Raw genomic sequence first — 11451 nt, forward strand, 5'->3', positions numbered from 1 at the left:
TGTATAGTATAGATGCAGTGTCATCCTCTATTGCAGTCCTTCTCAATTCCAGTCCTCAGGCCTCACCAACAGGTCATGAGGATTTCCTTAGTATTTCACAGGTGATACAATTATACTCTGTGCATCAGATATTATCGCAGGTGTTCTTTATATGGTATATCCTCAAAATATGACCTGTTGGTGAGGCCTGAGGACTGGAATTGAGAAGCACTGCTCTATTGTGTAAATAGAGAGAAACCTGTGGGGCGGGAAAAATTTATTCTGACATACAAAGGATGACACGTAGGGTAAACCCAGACTGCAGATGCTTTAAACATCTTTAATTGGCCGTATGGAAAAAATGGCTGCAAGCATGGACTCCCTTAATGGAGTATTACCACCCCTGCCCCAGTAATATGGACACCTGAACCCTCAGATCTGTTGCTGCATTCATCACACGTTACTTTTCTAATTGTCCATGACTGCCCCAAGATAACAAGGAGGAACCTCCCAGGAGCTGTCATAGACTCATGTTCCCCCGGGAACCTCCTGCTGTGTGTGAGAAAGCCGCCATAATCAATCTTGCAGCCAGGAGTGTCCACCCTTCAGCTGGTGGGGTGGTCTTACACTTTGATGGCACCCTTCCCTCCCTTGTCCTCAGTCATAGACGTTGATGGTTCTGTTCCCTCCTCTGTCCTCAGTCATAGACATTGATGGTTCCGTTCCCTATTCTGTCTATAGTCATAGAAGTTGATGGTGCCCTTCCCTCCTCTTTCCTCAGTCATAGTCATTGATGGTGCCCTTCCCTCCTCTGTCCTCAGTCATAGATGTTGATGGTGCTGTTGCCTTTAAGAATTTTGTCCGGATTGTTTATCTATGTGAATCCCCCGGTATGGACCTAGTCAGGTAGAGAGTCTTGTTTTACTGTTTCTTTTCCAATGTGATCTATGCAATATATTGTGGTCATTTTTATTTTTCCGAGTTTCTGACCAGGACAGGCAACCTTTAGTTTAGTAACGTTGGGGGCGTTCGCAGCGGTGACATCCTGCAGGTCGTAGCCAGAAGGGCAATCGTTTTGTATGTTTTGCTCTAATATTAATATTAATTTTTTTAATTTAATGGGAAACGATCGCTAAAGCTTCACATGACTGCTGGTGCAGAGTCCTCCCGGCAGGTTCAGTGACGGTCCTGACTCCTCTCAAATGTGTTCGGTGCTGGTGCCGACTCATCGCGGCCGTTTTCAGTGATGGTGACGACTCTTCCCGGTTCGGGTCCTACTTCTCCTGGCCGGGTTTGGTGCCGATCCCGACTCCTCCTTGACTGTATTCGGTGTCGGTGGCGACTCCTCCCGGCCGGGTTCGAGTCAGACGACTCCTCCCGTGTTTGGTGACTGTCCCGATTCCCCCTGACTGTGTTCAGTGCCGGTGACGACGACTCCCGGCCGAGTTCGGTGCCTCTGTTTTTTAGATCCTCCTTTTATACTTGTAATCCCTCATGATCCTCTGCTTTCTATTCACACAGAACAGTATATTTTTCAGCCAACTAAATGGTTAAACATTTTGTTCTTATTTTGTATAAAGAAACTGTTCAAGGAATTTTTGTAAAAATTTGTACAGAGCGTTGTCCTCAAATGTCACTTTTTTATAGTTGGATTTTTTTTTTTTTTTTTAATAGAATTCTGAATACCACTGATTCTGTGACATCATCTTATTTATCTTCTAAAGTCAAATGCTCCTTTCAGTAATAAAGCTGTACTTTAGTTTCTCATTGCAACCCCCATCATTAAAGTGCATTACCGTAGAAAACTGGAGTCCTACTTGTTGCTCTCACAATGTGTCATGGGGGGGACTACACTGCTCAAAATAATAAAGGGAACACTTAAACAACACAATATAACTCCAAGTAACTCAAACTTCTATGAAATCACACTGTCTGATAGCAGCACTGACTGACAATCACGGTCACCTGCAATTAGCAAGACCCCCTCAATAATGAAGGGTTCTTCAGGTGGGGAGCACAGACCACTTCTCACTACCTATGCTTTCTGGCTGATGTTTTGGGCACTTTAGATTGATGGTGCTGTTTTCACACTCGTATCTTGAGATGGACTCTACAACCCACACAAGTGGCTCAGGTAGTGCAGCTCATCCAGGATGGCACATCAATGCAAGCTGTGACAAGAAGGTTTGCTGTGTCTTGTCAGCGTAGTGTCCAGAGGCTGGAGGTGCTACCAGGAGACGGGGAGGAGGTCGTAGTGTCCAGAGGCTGGAGGCTACCAGGAGACAGGCCAGTATACCAGGAAATGTTGAGGAGGCCGTAGTGTCCAGAGACTGAAGGTGTTACCAGGAGACGTGGAGGAGGCCGTAGGAGGGCAACAACCCGGCAGCATGACCGCTACCTCCGCCTTTGTGCAAGGAGGTCTAGGGGAGCACTGCCAGAGACGCAGAGTCTGGAGACGCTGTAGAGAGCTGCCTACAAAATCCTGTGCTGTCCCACTAGGGGTGTTACTATTATTCGCACCCTTCGCTGAAGTCTGTACTTTTTGTGGTCCTAGTATAGTAAAAAAAGTGGATTTTTTATTCGCTGTAAAATCCCTTTCTCATAGTCTTCATTGGGGGACACAGACACCATGGGTTATAGGCTGCTGACACTGAGAAAAAAAACAAAACAGAAGTCTGCTCCTTCCAGCAGGCTATATCCGCCCAATGGCACCAAGCTAATTCAGTTTGTGAAAAAGCAGCAGAAGCAGATACAAGCAGTAAACAAGTCAATCATCAGAAAAATAACCTGAAATCGCAGGTCCACCTGAACCGGAAATGAAAAGAAGGGGTGGGTGCTGTGTCCCCCAGTGAAGTCTACGAGAGAGGACTTTTTTGGTGAGTAAATAATCCACTTTTCTCGTGCGTCTTCTTGGGGGACACAGACACCATGGGACGCCCAAAAGCAGTCCCTTGGATGGGAAAGAAACAGAGCGGAAGCCACTGCTGCCTGCAAGACCTTACGACCCAGACTCTCATCGGCCAACGCAAAGGTGTCCACGCGATAGAACCGGGAAAAGGCATGGAGGGAAGTTCACGTGGCGTCCTTGCACACCTGAAGGTCTGAAGCCCCGTGGCGAATCGCCGAGGAGGCACCCACAGAATGAGTGGAATGGGCTCGCAACCGAAAAGGAGGCACCTTACCCTTACTGCAGTAGGCCTGCGAGATGGCGGAGCGCACCCAGCGAGCAAGCATTGCCTTGGAAGCCTCCAGCGCTTTCTGGGGACTATCTGGAATGAGGAAAAGAGAATCCAAACGACGAAAGATACACGCGCAGGACCCCCACGACATCCAACTGGTAGAGAGCACGCTCCTTAGGATGCAAGGGAGCCGGGCAGAAGGAAGATGTCCTCATTGAGGTGGAATGCCGAGAGTACCTTTAGGCTGAAAAGAAGCCACAGGACTGAGCTGATGTAAATTAAGGAAAGGGGACTTGCAGGAAAGAGCTGCCAGTTTGGACATATGCTGAGCGGAGGTGACAGCTATTAAAAACAAAGGGAGGTTCAAAGGGAGCCGACTGTAAGGCATTCAGAACTAGGTTAAGGTCCCAAGGGGGGGGGGGGGGGGGCGGGTGGTTATCAGTAAGGGGGAACAAGATGAGCCACCCCCTGAAGAAAGGGCTTAACCGGAGAGAGAGAGATGCTAGAGGTCTCTGGAAGAAAACCGAGCGAGCCGAAATCTGGCCCTTGAGGGAAATAAGATAGACCAGAGTCCAACCCTGCCTGGAGGAAGGAAAGGAGTCTAGGCAAGGAGAAGAAAAGGGGGGAGGCGGAGGAGTCGGCACAATGACAGAGATAAGCCCTCCAATATCTGTGATAAATCCGGGCCAAGGCGGGTTTACGTGCCCGCAACATGGTCCTGAGAACTCTTATCAGAAAAACCGCGAGACCTTAAGATCCAGGTCTCAATAGCCATGCTACAGGAGATCGGCGTTATCCGGGAGGTGCAATGGGATGTCAGTGGCGAGGTTGACTAGCTCCGCGTATCAAGCGCGTCTGGTCCTGTCCGCCCGTCGCCTTGATCTTTCGCACTACTCATGGGAGCAGTGGAAGGGGAGGAAAGAGGAACAGTGGAGCAAACTGACTCCAAGAAATCACCAGTGCATCCACAGCCAGCGCTTGAGGGTCCCAGGAGCGTCAAAGGTCGTCAGTCGGCGATTGAGGTGAGATCAGGTCGACATCTGGGTTCCCCCACCTGTGGCATATTTGGGCAAAGACCTCTGGATGCAGTGTCTATTCTGTGTCCACGCGGGTGCAACAGAGTTGGCTAGCCAGTTTTCCACCCCTGGTATGTGGAACGCTGCTCTCTGCCCAGGAGAGGATCAGCACCACTTCCTCCATGGCGGACTTGCTGCGAGTCCCTCCTTGGTGATTTATATACGTCACAGCCGTGGCGTTGTCTGTCTGCACCCGTACAGAAAGACATTGGAGCTGTGCCTGCTAATGGAGAAGAGAGGTGAATCGCCCGAAGCTCTAATACGTTGATTGGGAGAAGAGCCTTATGCGCCGTATGACTCTGCCAGACTCCGCCCCAACCCTGCAGGATGGCATCGGTGGTCACAATGTGCCAGCGAATGGGAAAGAACGAGCGTTCCGGGCAAATGCGTGGGGATTGATTCCACCACTGTAGGTCTTGTTGTAGGCGAGCCGGAATCCTGATCCTCTGCTCCAAGGTGGGGAGAGATCTGTCCCACCATGACAGTAGGAAGAGTTGAAGGGGGTGAGAGTGAAACTGGGCGTAAGGAACAGCCTCCATGGAAGCCACCATCTTCCCCAGAACCCACATACAATAGCGGATGGGAACTAGATGGCAGCTGCAGAGGGTCCTGATGCCCCAACGCAGATAGATAACCTTGTCCTCCGGGAGAAAAACCCAAGCTTGTCTCGAGTCAAACCTCATTCCTAGAAATTGGATGGACTGGGAGGGGATCAATAAGGACGGTTGAGAAGCCAGCCGGACTGAGACAGTGTGTTATCCAGAGTGATGGGAAGATTCTCCAAATTCTGGATCCTGGACGGAGCTTTGACGAGGATGTTATCCAGGTAGGAAGTGACTCAAATCCCTCGGGTTCGAAGGAGTTCCATGACAGCCGCCATGGTCTTGGTGAAAACCCAAGGGGCTGTGGCCAGACCAAAGGTGAGGTCTACAAACTGATAATGGTCCAACTGCAGAAATCGCTGGTGGGGGGGGGGGCAGTATGGGAATGTGTAGTCCTGGATGTCCACCGAGCAAAGGAACTCTCCCGGTTCCAGGAACTCACCCTGCAGGGATTCCATCCGAAAATGGGACAGGCGCACGTGGCGGTTCAGGCGTTTGAGGTCCAGGATCGGGTGCACAGAGCCGTCCTTCTTGGAACCTCTAAGAGGCTTGAGTAAAAACCTCTGAAACACTGATAAGTTGGGACTGGAATGATGACCCCCTTGTCAAGCAGAGCGAGAAGAGCCTGCGGAAAAACCTGCCGCCAGAAAAGACGAATGGGGACTTGAGAGAGAAAATAATGCTTGTGAGGGAGGAAAATTCGATTTTGTAGCTTGGGAGAAGATGTCTCGAACCCACACACCCTGGATGTAATGGAGCAAGAAATCCCGGTAATCCCAAAAGCGTCCCCTCCCCCCCACACACTCGAACAGAGTTGGGAGGGTGAGGACCTTCAGGATGCGGTGGACTTAGAAGGGCCTGACTTGAAAGAACGGTTAGGATTGGGCTGTCCTTGCCAGGAGGATCTCGTTTTGGAGAAGGCAGGACGTTTGGTCTGTGGCGCCATCCTGTTGGAATGGGAAGGCAGTAGAGTCTGAAAGGAACGAAAAGGACCCGACTTGCGACTGGCCTCTGGACGCTTGGGTCGCTGTTGGGGAAGATGAGAACTCTTACCCCCGGTAGCATCAGAGATGATCTCGTCCAACCTTTTCCCAAACAAGTGGCCACCAGTAAAGGGGAGATTGGTAAGAGTACGCTTGGAGACTGAATCCGTCCACTGCTCACGTAGCCAGAGGGAACAATGGATGGCTACAATGTTTACGGGAGCGAAGGCAGAGCTGCTGGCGGAGTCCAAGGAGGCGGAGCAAAGATACTGGCTGGCATCCTGAATTTCATGCTGTAGTGCCTGAAAGTATGCCCTCCTTCAGTTGTTTCGCCCAAGCCGAAACAGCCTTCGACACTCAGGTGTAGGCTAAGGTAGAAGCAAGGAGGCACTAGTAGTCTCGAAGGCTGATCTGGCAAGGGTCTCAACACTCTTGTCCGTGGAGTCCTTGAGAGAAGCTGTATTGTCCAAAGGGAGAATGGTGGACTTAGACAGGCGGTAAACGGGCGGGTCTACGGAAGGGGATCCGACCGAAGAGCAACCTTTTACTGAGGGAAGGGGTAAAGCATGTCCATGCGTTTAGGTTTGAAGACTCGTTTGACGACTTATTTTCCAAGAATTGGAAAATCGCCAAACTCCTTATGACGGTGGAAAAATGCATGGACGCGCCTAGCGCTCTTAATAAAGAAGACCTCACCTGAGGGCGGATCCTGAGGGTCCTTGAGCTGAAAAGTGTCATGGATAGAGGTCACTAGACTGTCCACCATGGGGGACATGTGAGCTGAATCCGACTCAGAGTCCTCTCTCATATGTCTCTGTAGCTCCCTGGCATCTCTCTCTCTCTGTCATGTCTCTGTATTCGGAACCTGGTGGTTCGACTGAGGAGCATGAGTGTCTAGGCGAGGCAGACTCACGAGCGAGAGCCCTGAGAGGCAGAGGAGGAACGGGAAGATTAGGTTTCACTTCGTTTATGGGGGTGGCCCACAAGCTGCGCCATCTGAGAGACGGAACGGCAGAGAGAGCGTGCCCAGGCCGGGTTTCTCCGAGTCCTGGAATGGTGCGTCATCCTGAGCAGTCGGCGGTACAAAGCAGATCACGAGGGGCAAGCAGCGCAGAGGGGCTGTGAATATCCAGAGGAAGATTTGCTTTTACATGAAGAACAGAAGTAATAAGTGACAGAAGCTGGAGCCAGCTGCTGCTGATGAGAAGTTTTGAGCTGGAGTCGGACATAAGGCAAGTAATAGACCAAAAAGAGGAGAAAAAAAAAATGTAGAATCTGCCCCCTAGTGAAATAGGAGCAGTGAGCTGAGGTGGGCTGACAACTGTGTCTAACAGGGTGCTACACCTGGGAGCTGAGCAGAGCACTGGAAGAAAAGTAGAAGAAAGGGACAAAATTAGAATGCATAAGGAAAAAAAATCTGATGATGAGTCCACAAGGGGGAACTTACCAAAGAGCAGGGTTCTAAGCAGTCCCAGCACTCGAGGATGTGGTGAGGAGACCGAGGGATAGAGAAGCTGACCGCCAGGAGTAGCAGGGGGCCAGAGCAGCATACCGGGAAGGAGCTGAGGCGAGAACCGGAAGCCAGGTGCTGCGCCCAGGGCTGGAGAAAGTGCGGGAACCTGGGCCTGAGACGAGCACTGCGTGGGAGGACCAGAGCTCACAGCATGCCTGGCGGTGTTATCGCACTAATAGCGATTTCTTCCTCTTTGTGCGGTATCCAAATTATATCAAATAATACTATGAGCGCTCATACAGATTCACACAGACACCAATAGCAATTGGTATCAATGCAAAAAGATTCTGCTTTATTACACAAACAACAGTTCTTATACTAGTTATGACGTACAGGAAAAGGGTGGTTACATCATTGGTTAATACTGGCACAATTGGCTATTTGCCTACTCGGGAGGGTCTTATGCTGATGAGTTCCTAAGTTATGTGACACCCAGACAACTCGCTTCCCCCCCTCCCAAGTCTTAAGAGAACAAAGACACATTCAAGTATATATAATGATTTCCATATGGCAGTACGAGCTATACCTGAGTATACATATACATATAGATATTTTTCAGACTATATCTCTCACAACTCCCTCCTTTTTGCAGACTGTAGGATCAATGAGAGAAGGCGAAGTGAGGTGCATACCCTCGCCCTAAATGACGCAGAGCTGGACTTTCCTATTTCTTCACCAGGTCCCCCCACAATCCTCTTTGGTATCGCCTTCCTATTGTCCTAACAGCCCCGCAATTATCAAAGATTATCAGTTCGTTTAAGGGCAGAGTTGCGCTCTTGAAATAATTGATCATAATAGTCTTTGTCTTTGATAGGGTTACTATTCATATACATGGTGTTTGAGGTCACTGATGTGTTGAATGTATGTAAGGCAAGTTTCTTGAAACAAGGAATGACACAACAACATATAAGGCTTAATATTACAAAAACAACAACAAGTGTGATAACTAGGTTGGCTACTACATTGGACCAGCTTCCAAACCATTTCTCAAGCCATGACGTAAAAGCATTATCAATTCCAGAGTTCTCCGCCAGTTCCTCTGATAAAGCCGTGAGTCCTTGTAATGCCTTTGTGATGCTTCCATCAGGGGCAGTGTTGTTGGGAATGAATGTGCAACACGAAGCTCCGAACATCTTACAGACCCCTCCTTTTTCAGCTAAAATCATGTCGAGGGCCAGTCTGTTTTGCCAGGCCATTATTGAGGTGGAGCCTAGTTGTTCTGCAATTCCCTTGACAGCATCACTGGTGTAGTTAACGAATCTCTGTTTATTATAATAGAGATAGTTAATCCAATCTACATTTTTATTAATGGCAATCATAGGAATGAGAGATTCAAAACCTGCTGCTATCTGGTTTCTGGCTTTAAACTCATCTGGGACTCCTCTAGGAACTCCTATTGCATCAATATAGACATGTGGGTCAAACGATGTTGGGAGTGATCTCTTACTACGTTTGTGATTAACCTCATTCCATTTAGGTGGGGAAAATATCTGGAAAGGTATAAGTATCTTAACTAAGGCCCACTGGCCTACCCATTCTGTCTGCATCCTGGGTCGGAGTTTCAGGTCTCCGCACATCCACCAGATATCTGCTTGCTGGTTTATTTGATTAATAAACCATCTATCTAGATAACCGTCACTTCTATTGCTTGGGTCAGTGAGTTGTACAATGTGTGAACAATACCCTGGAGGAAAAGCACCAAGGGGTAGTCCTACACTATTGCGTTCAAAACAAGTATAGTTCCCAGGGTACGGAACTACACCAAAGCCCATATGATCTTCCTCCTTTACTGCAGGATATAATAATGCTAGGGTTTTACAACGTGGGGCCATTTCATTAATAGGAACAGTTTCAGAGTACATCTTAAGGATGCACTTGAGACCTTCAGGATCAGTGATATAATCTAATGGAAAAGGTACAGTTCCTAAATGGGGACAAGCTGCAGCACAGGCAATACAGTCAGATTTATCCTGAGAAAGGGCTGTATAACGTACCCATTCTACCCATAAGTTGGTATCGGAGAACCCAGTCTCGATGGCTAACTTATCTTCGTATTTAAGATTGCCCAAGTATTTAACACCAAATATTGGCAGAGGGGTAGGATTTGCCTGTGTATCCTTTCCCATTACCATTATCTTGAACTGACCTATGGGATCTTTGCCCTCTACCACTGCTCATAGGACATAAGTCCCTGAATCTTCTTGAGTGGGATTTCTAATTGATAGTGTTAAGGTTAAATTTATATGTTGACCTCTCTCTATGGAGAGAAGCCAAAAACCCAGGTAAAGGATGGTTTTTTAATTATATCTAGAGTTGGAATCCTGCAGTATTACCAGCTCGTTACTTATACGTCACTGACACAGATAAGACAATGTATCATGATTATAAGCCTGGAGAAATGGCCCAAGTTTTATTATGGTAATCACATTTTATAGACAGATAGAATATAGGGTGGTAACAAATGCTAATAAGACATAGATGAGGCGGTGCTAGTGATTTAGATATTCAGTCATGCGCAATGGCATCTATATTAGTATTCATTATTATTATTCAAAAAGGTTAGAACAATACATTCTGTGCAATGATACTTTCACATTATTCCCACTGTAACAGACAGGCAGCTTTCCTCTGAGAATGGCCTTGAACGCTGATAAACATGTCTCTGAGGGAAATAGTTCTTGAGACAAAACATTCTTTCTAGTGTCCATATCAGAAGTTTTCCAAGGTAAGAAATGGTCCAACTATAAGTTAACCCTATCAGGGACTCTCTAATATGCTGGAGCTTCTGAGCAAGAGGCCTATATATATATGTAGTAATACAGGTACGGTGCAGGTAGGTAAAATCGCATCGCTGGCCTTATCATTCCCCCATTTGACATCCGTGAAGCATGGATATGGGTCATCACTGGTGGTTGGGTCGTAGCCGGAGGTTTTAAGGACTCTACCCTCAGTCGCAGGTTGATCAAGGGACCACAGGTGAAAACATCCTCCAAGTACTAGTACAGCATCCAACCTCCAGAAATGTCCAGGCGGCACAGATTCAAGAGAACCGATAAGAGAAAGAAAGCATAGTAACGTTAGTCTCTTATATGAGGGTGAAGCTTCTTCCTGTTTGTCGAGGTTTTACACGAGAGAAAATACACATGAACACTTTTACTGAAAAACAGATCAGTATTATGCATAAGACCACTTGGAAGAGACCCTGAAGGACTCCCATTAGTTTATGGGCATCACCATAGGATAGACAAAAGTAGTACCATACATTTTATTGAAAGTTATAGATTGCGGAACAAACTTACAGCAGATGAGGTAGGTAGATCTGCAATAACCGAAAGAAAATACTAAACAATGGATGAGTCTGTACAGTATACGCCAATATACAGCTTAGTTACAACAAAACAAATAAAAGCTTATTATCAATACTCAAACAATCATATATATATAACAAATACCTCTCCGGATTTTATCAAAATAACCAAACCTTATTGTCTCATCACTCCTGTCCCTAAGATTTGTCCCTAATCTTGACTACAGATGTAGCCCCCTTCTCTAGGTCCCTTTACCGTAGGACTGCTTTAAAGGTAAGACAATCCTCCGTCCCGAACCTAACTAGTCTCCTGTCACTCCTACGTCGCCCTGTGACACTGAGTGATCAGACAATAAGTTCTTCACTGTATATAACAGATGTGACTCTATCACAAGGACTCTACCACTTTGGTATCATGTGGGTATTGGAAAGTCACAAAAACTAACTTTAAAAAGTTTCTGAAAATAAAAAGTTTAGATGTGAACAAATCTTATCTCATGGCAAAAGCAAAAATAAAAAGTTGATTGATACATAAACCAAAAACAGCATAACAGGTAAATGCAATAAAATCTCCACAATGTGACCTACTATGTAACCACTAGATTCACTTATAATAACCAATTAGTGAATTCACAATCTTCAGTAAGGGATTCTAAAAATTTCCACTTCTTTTTAGTCTTTTTACTTCATTTTGTACCTAGAAAACGTCTTTATGATTAGATCACACAGGTCTAATGACTGGTCGCATGGTCGCATCTCTTCCTGTATATAATCATATAGTATAATACATAGACCAATAATATGAAGTAACT

The sequence above is a fragment of the Dendropsophus ebraccatus genome, chromosome 4 (genome assembly GCF_027789765.1).
Source record: "Dendropsophus ebraccatus isolate aDenEbr1 chromosome 4, aDenEbr1.pat, whole genome shotgun sequence".
Lineage (NCBI taxonomy): Eukaryota > Metazoa > Chordata > Amphibia > Anura > Hylidae > Dendropsophus > Dendropsophus ebraccatus.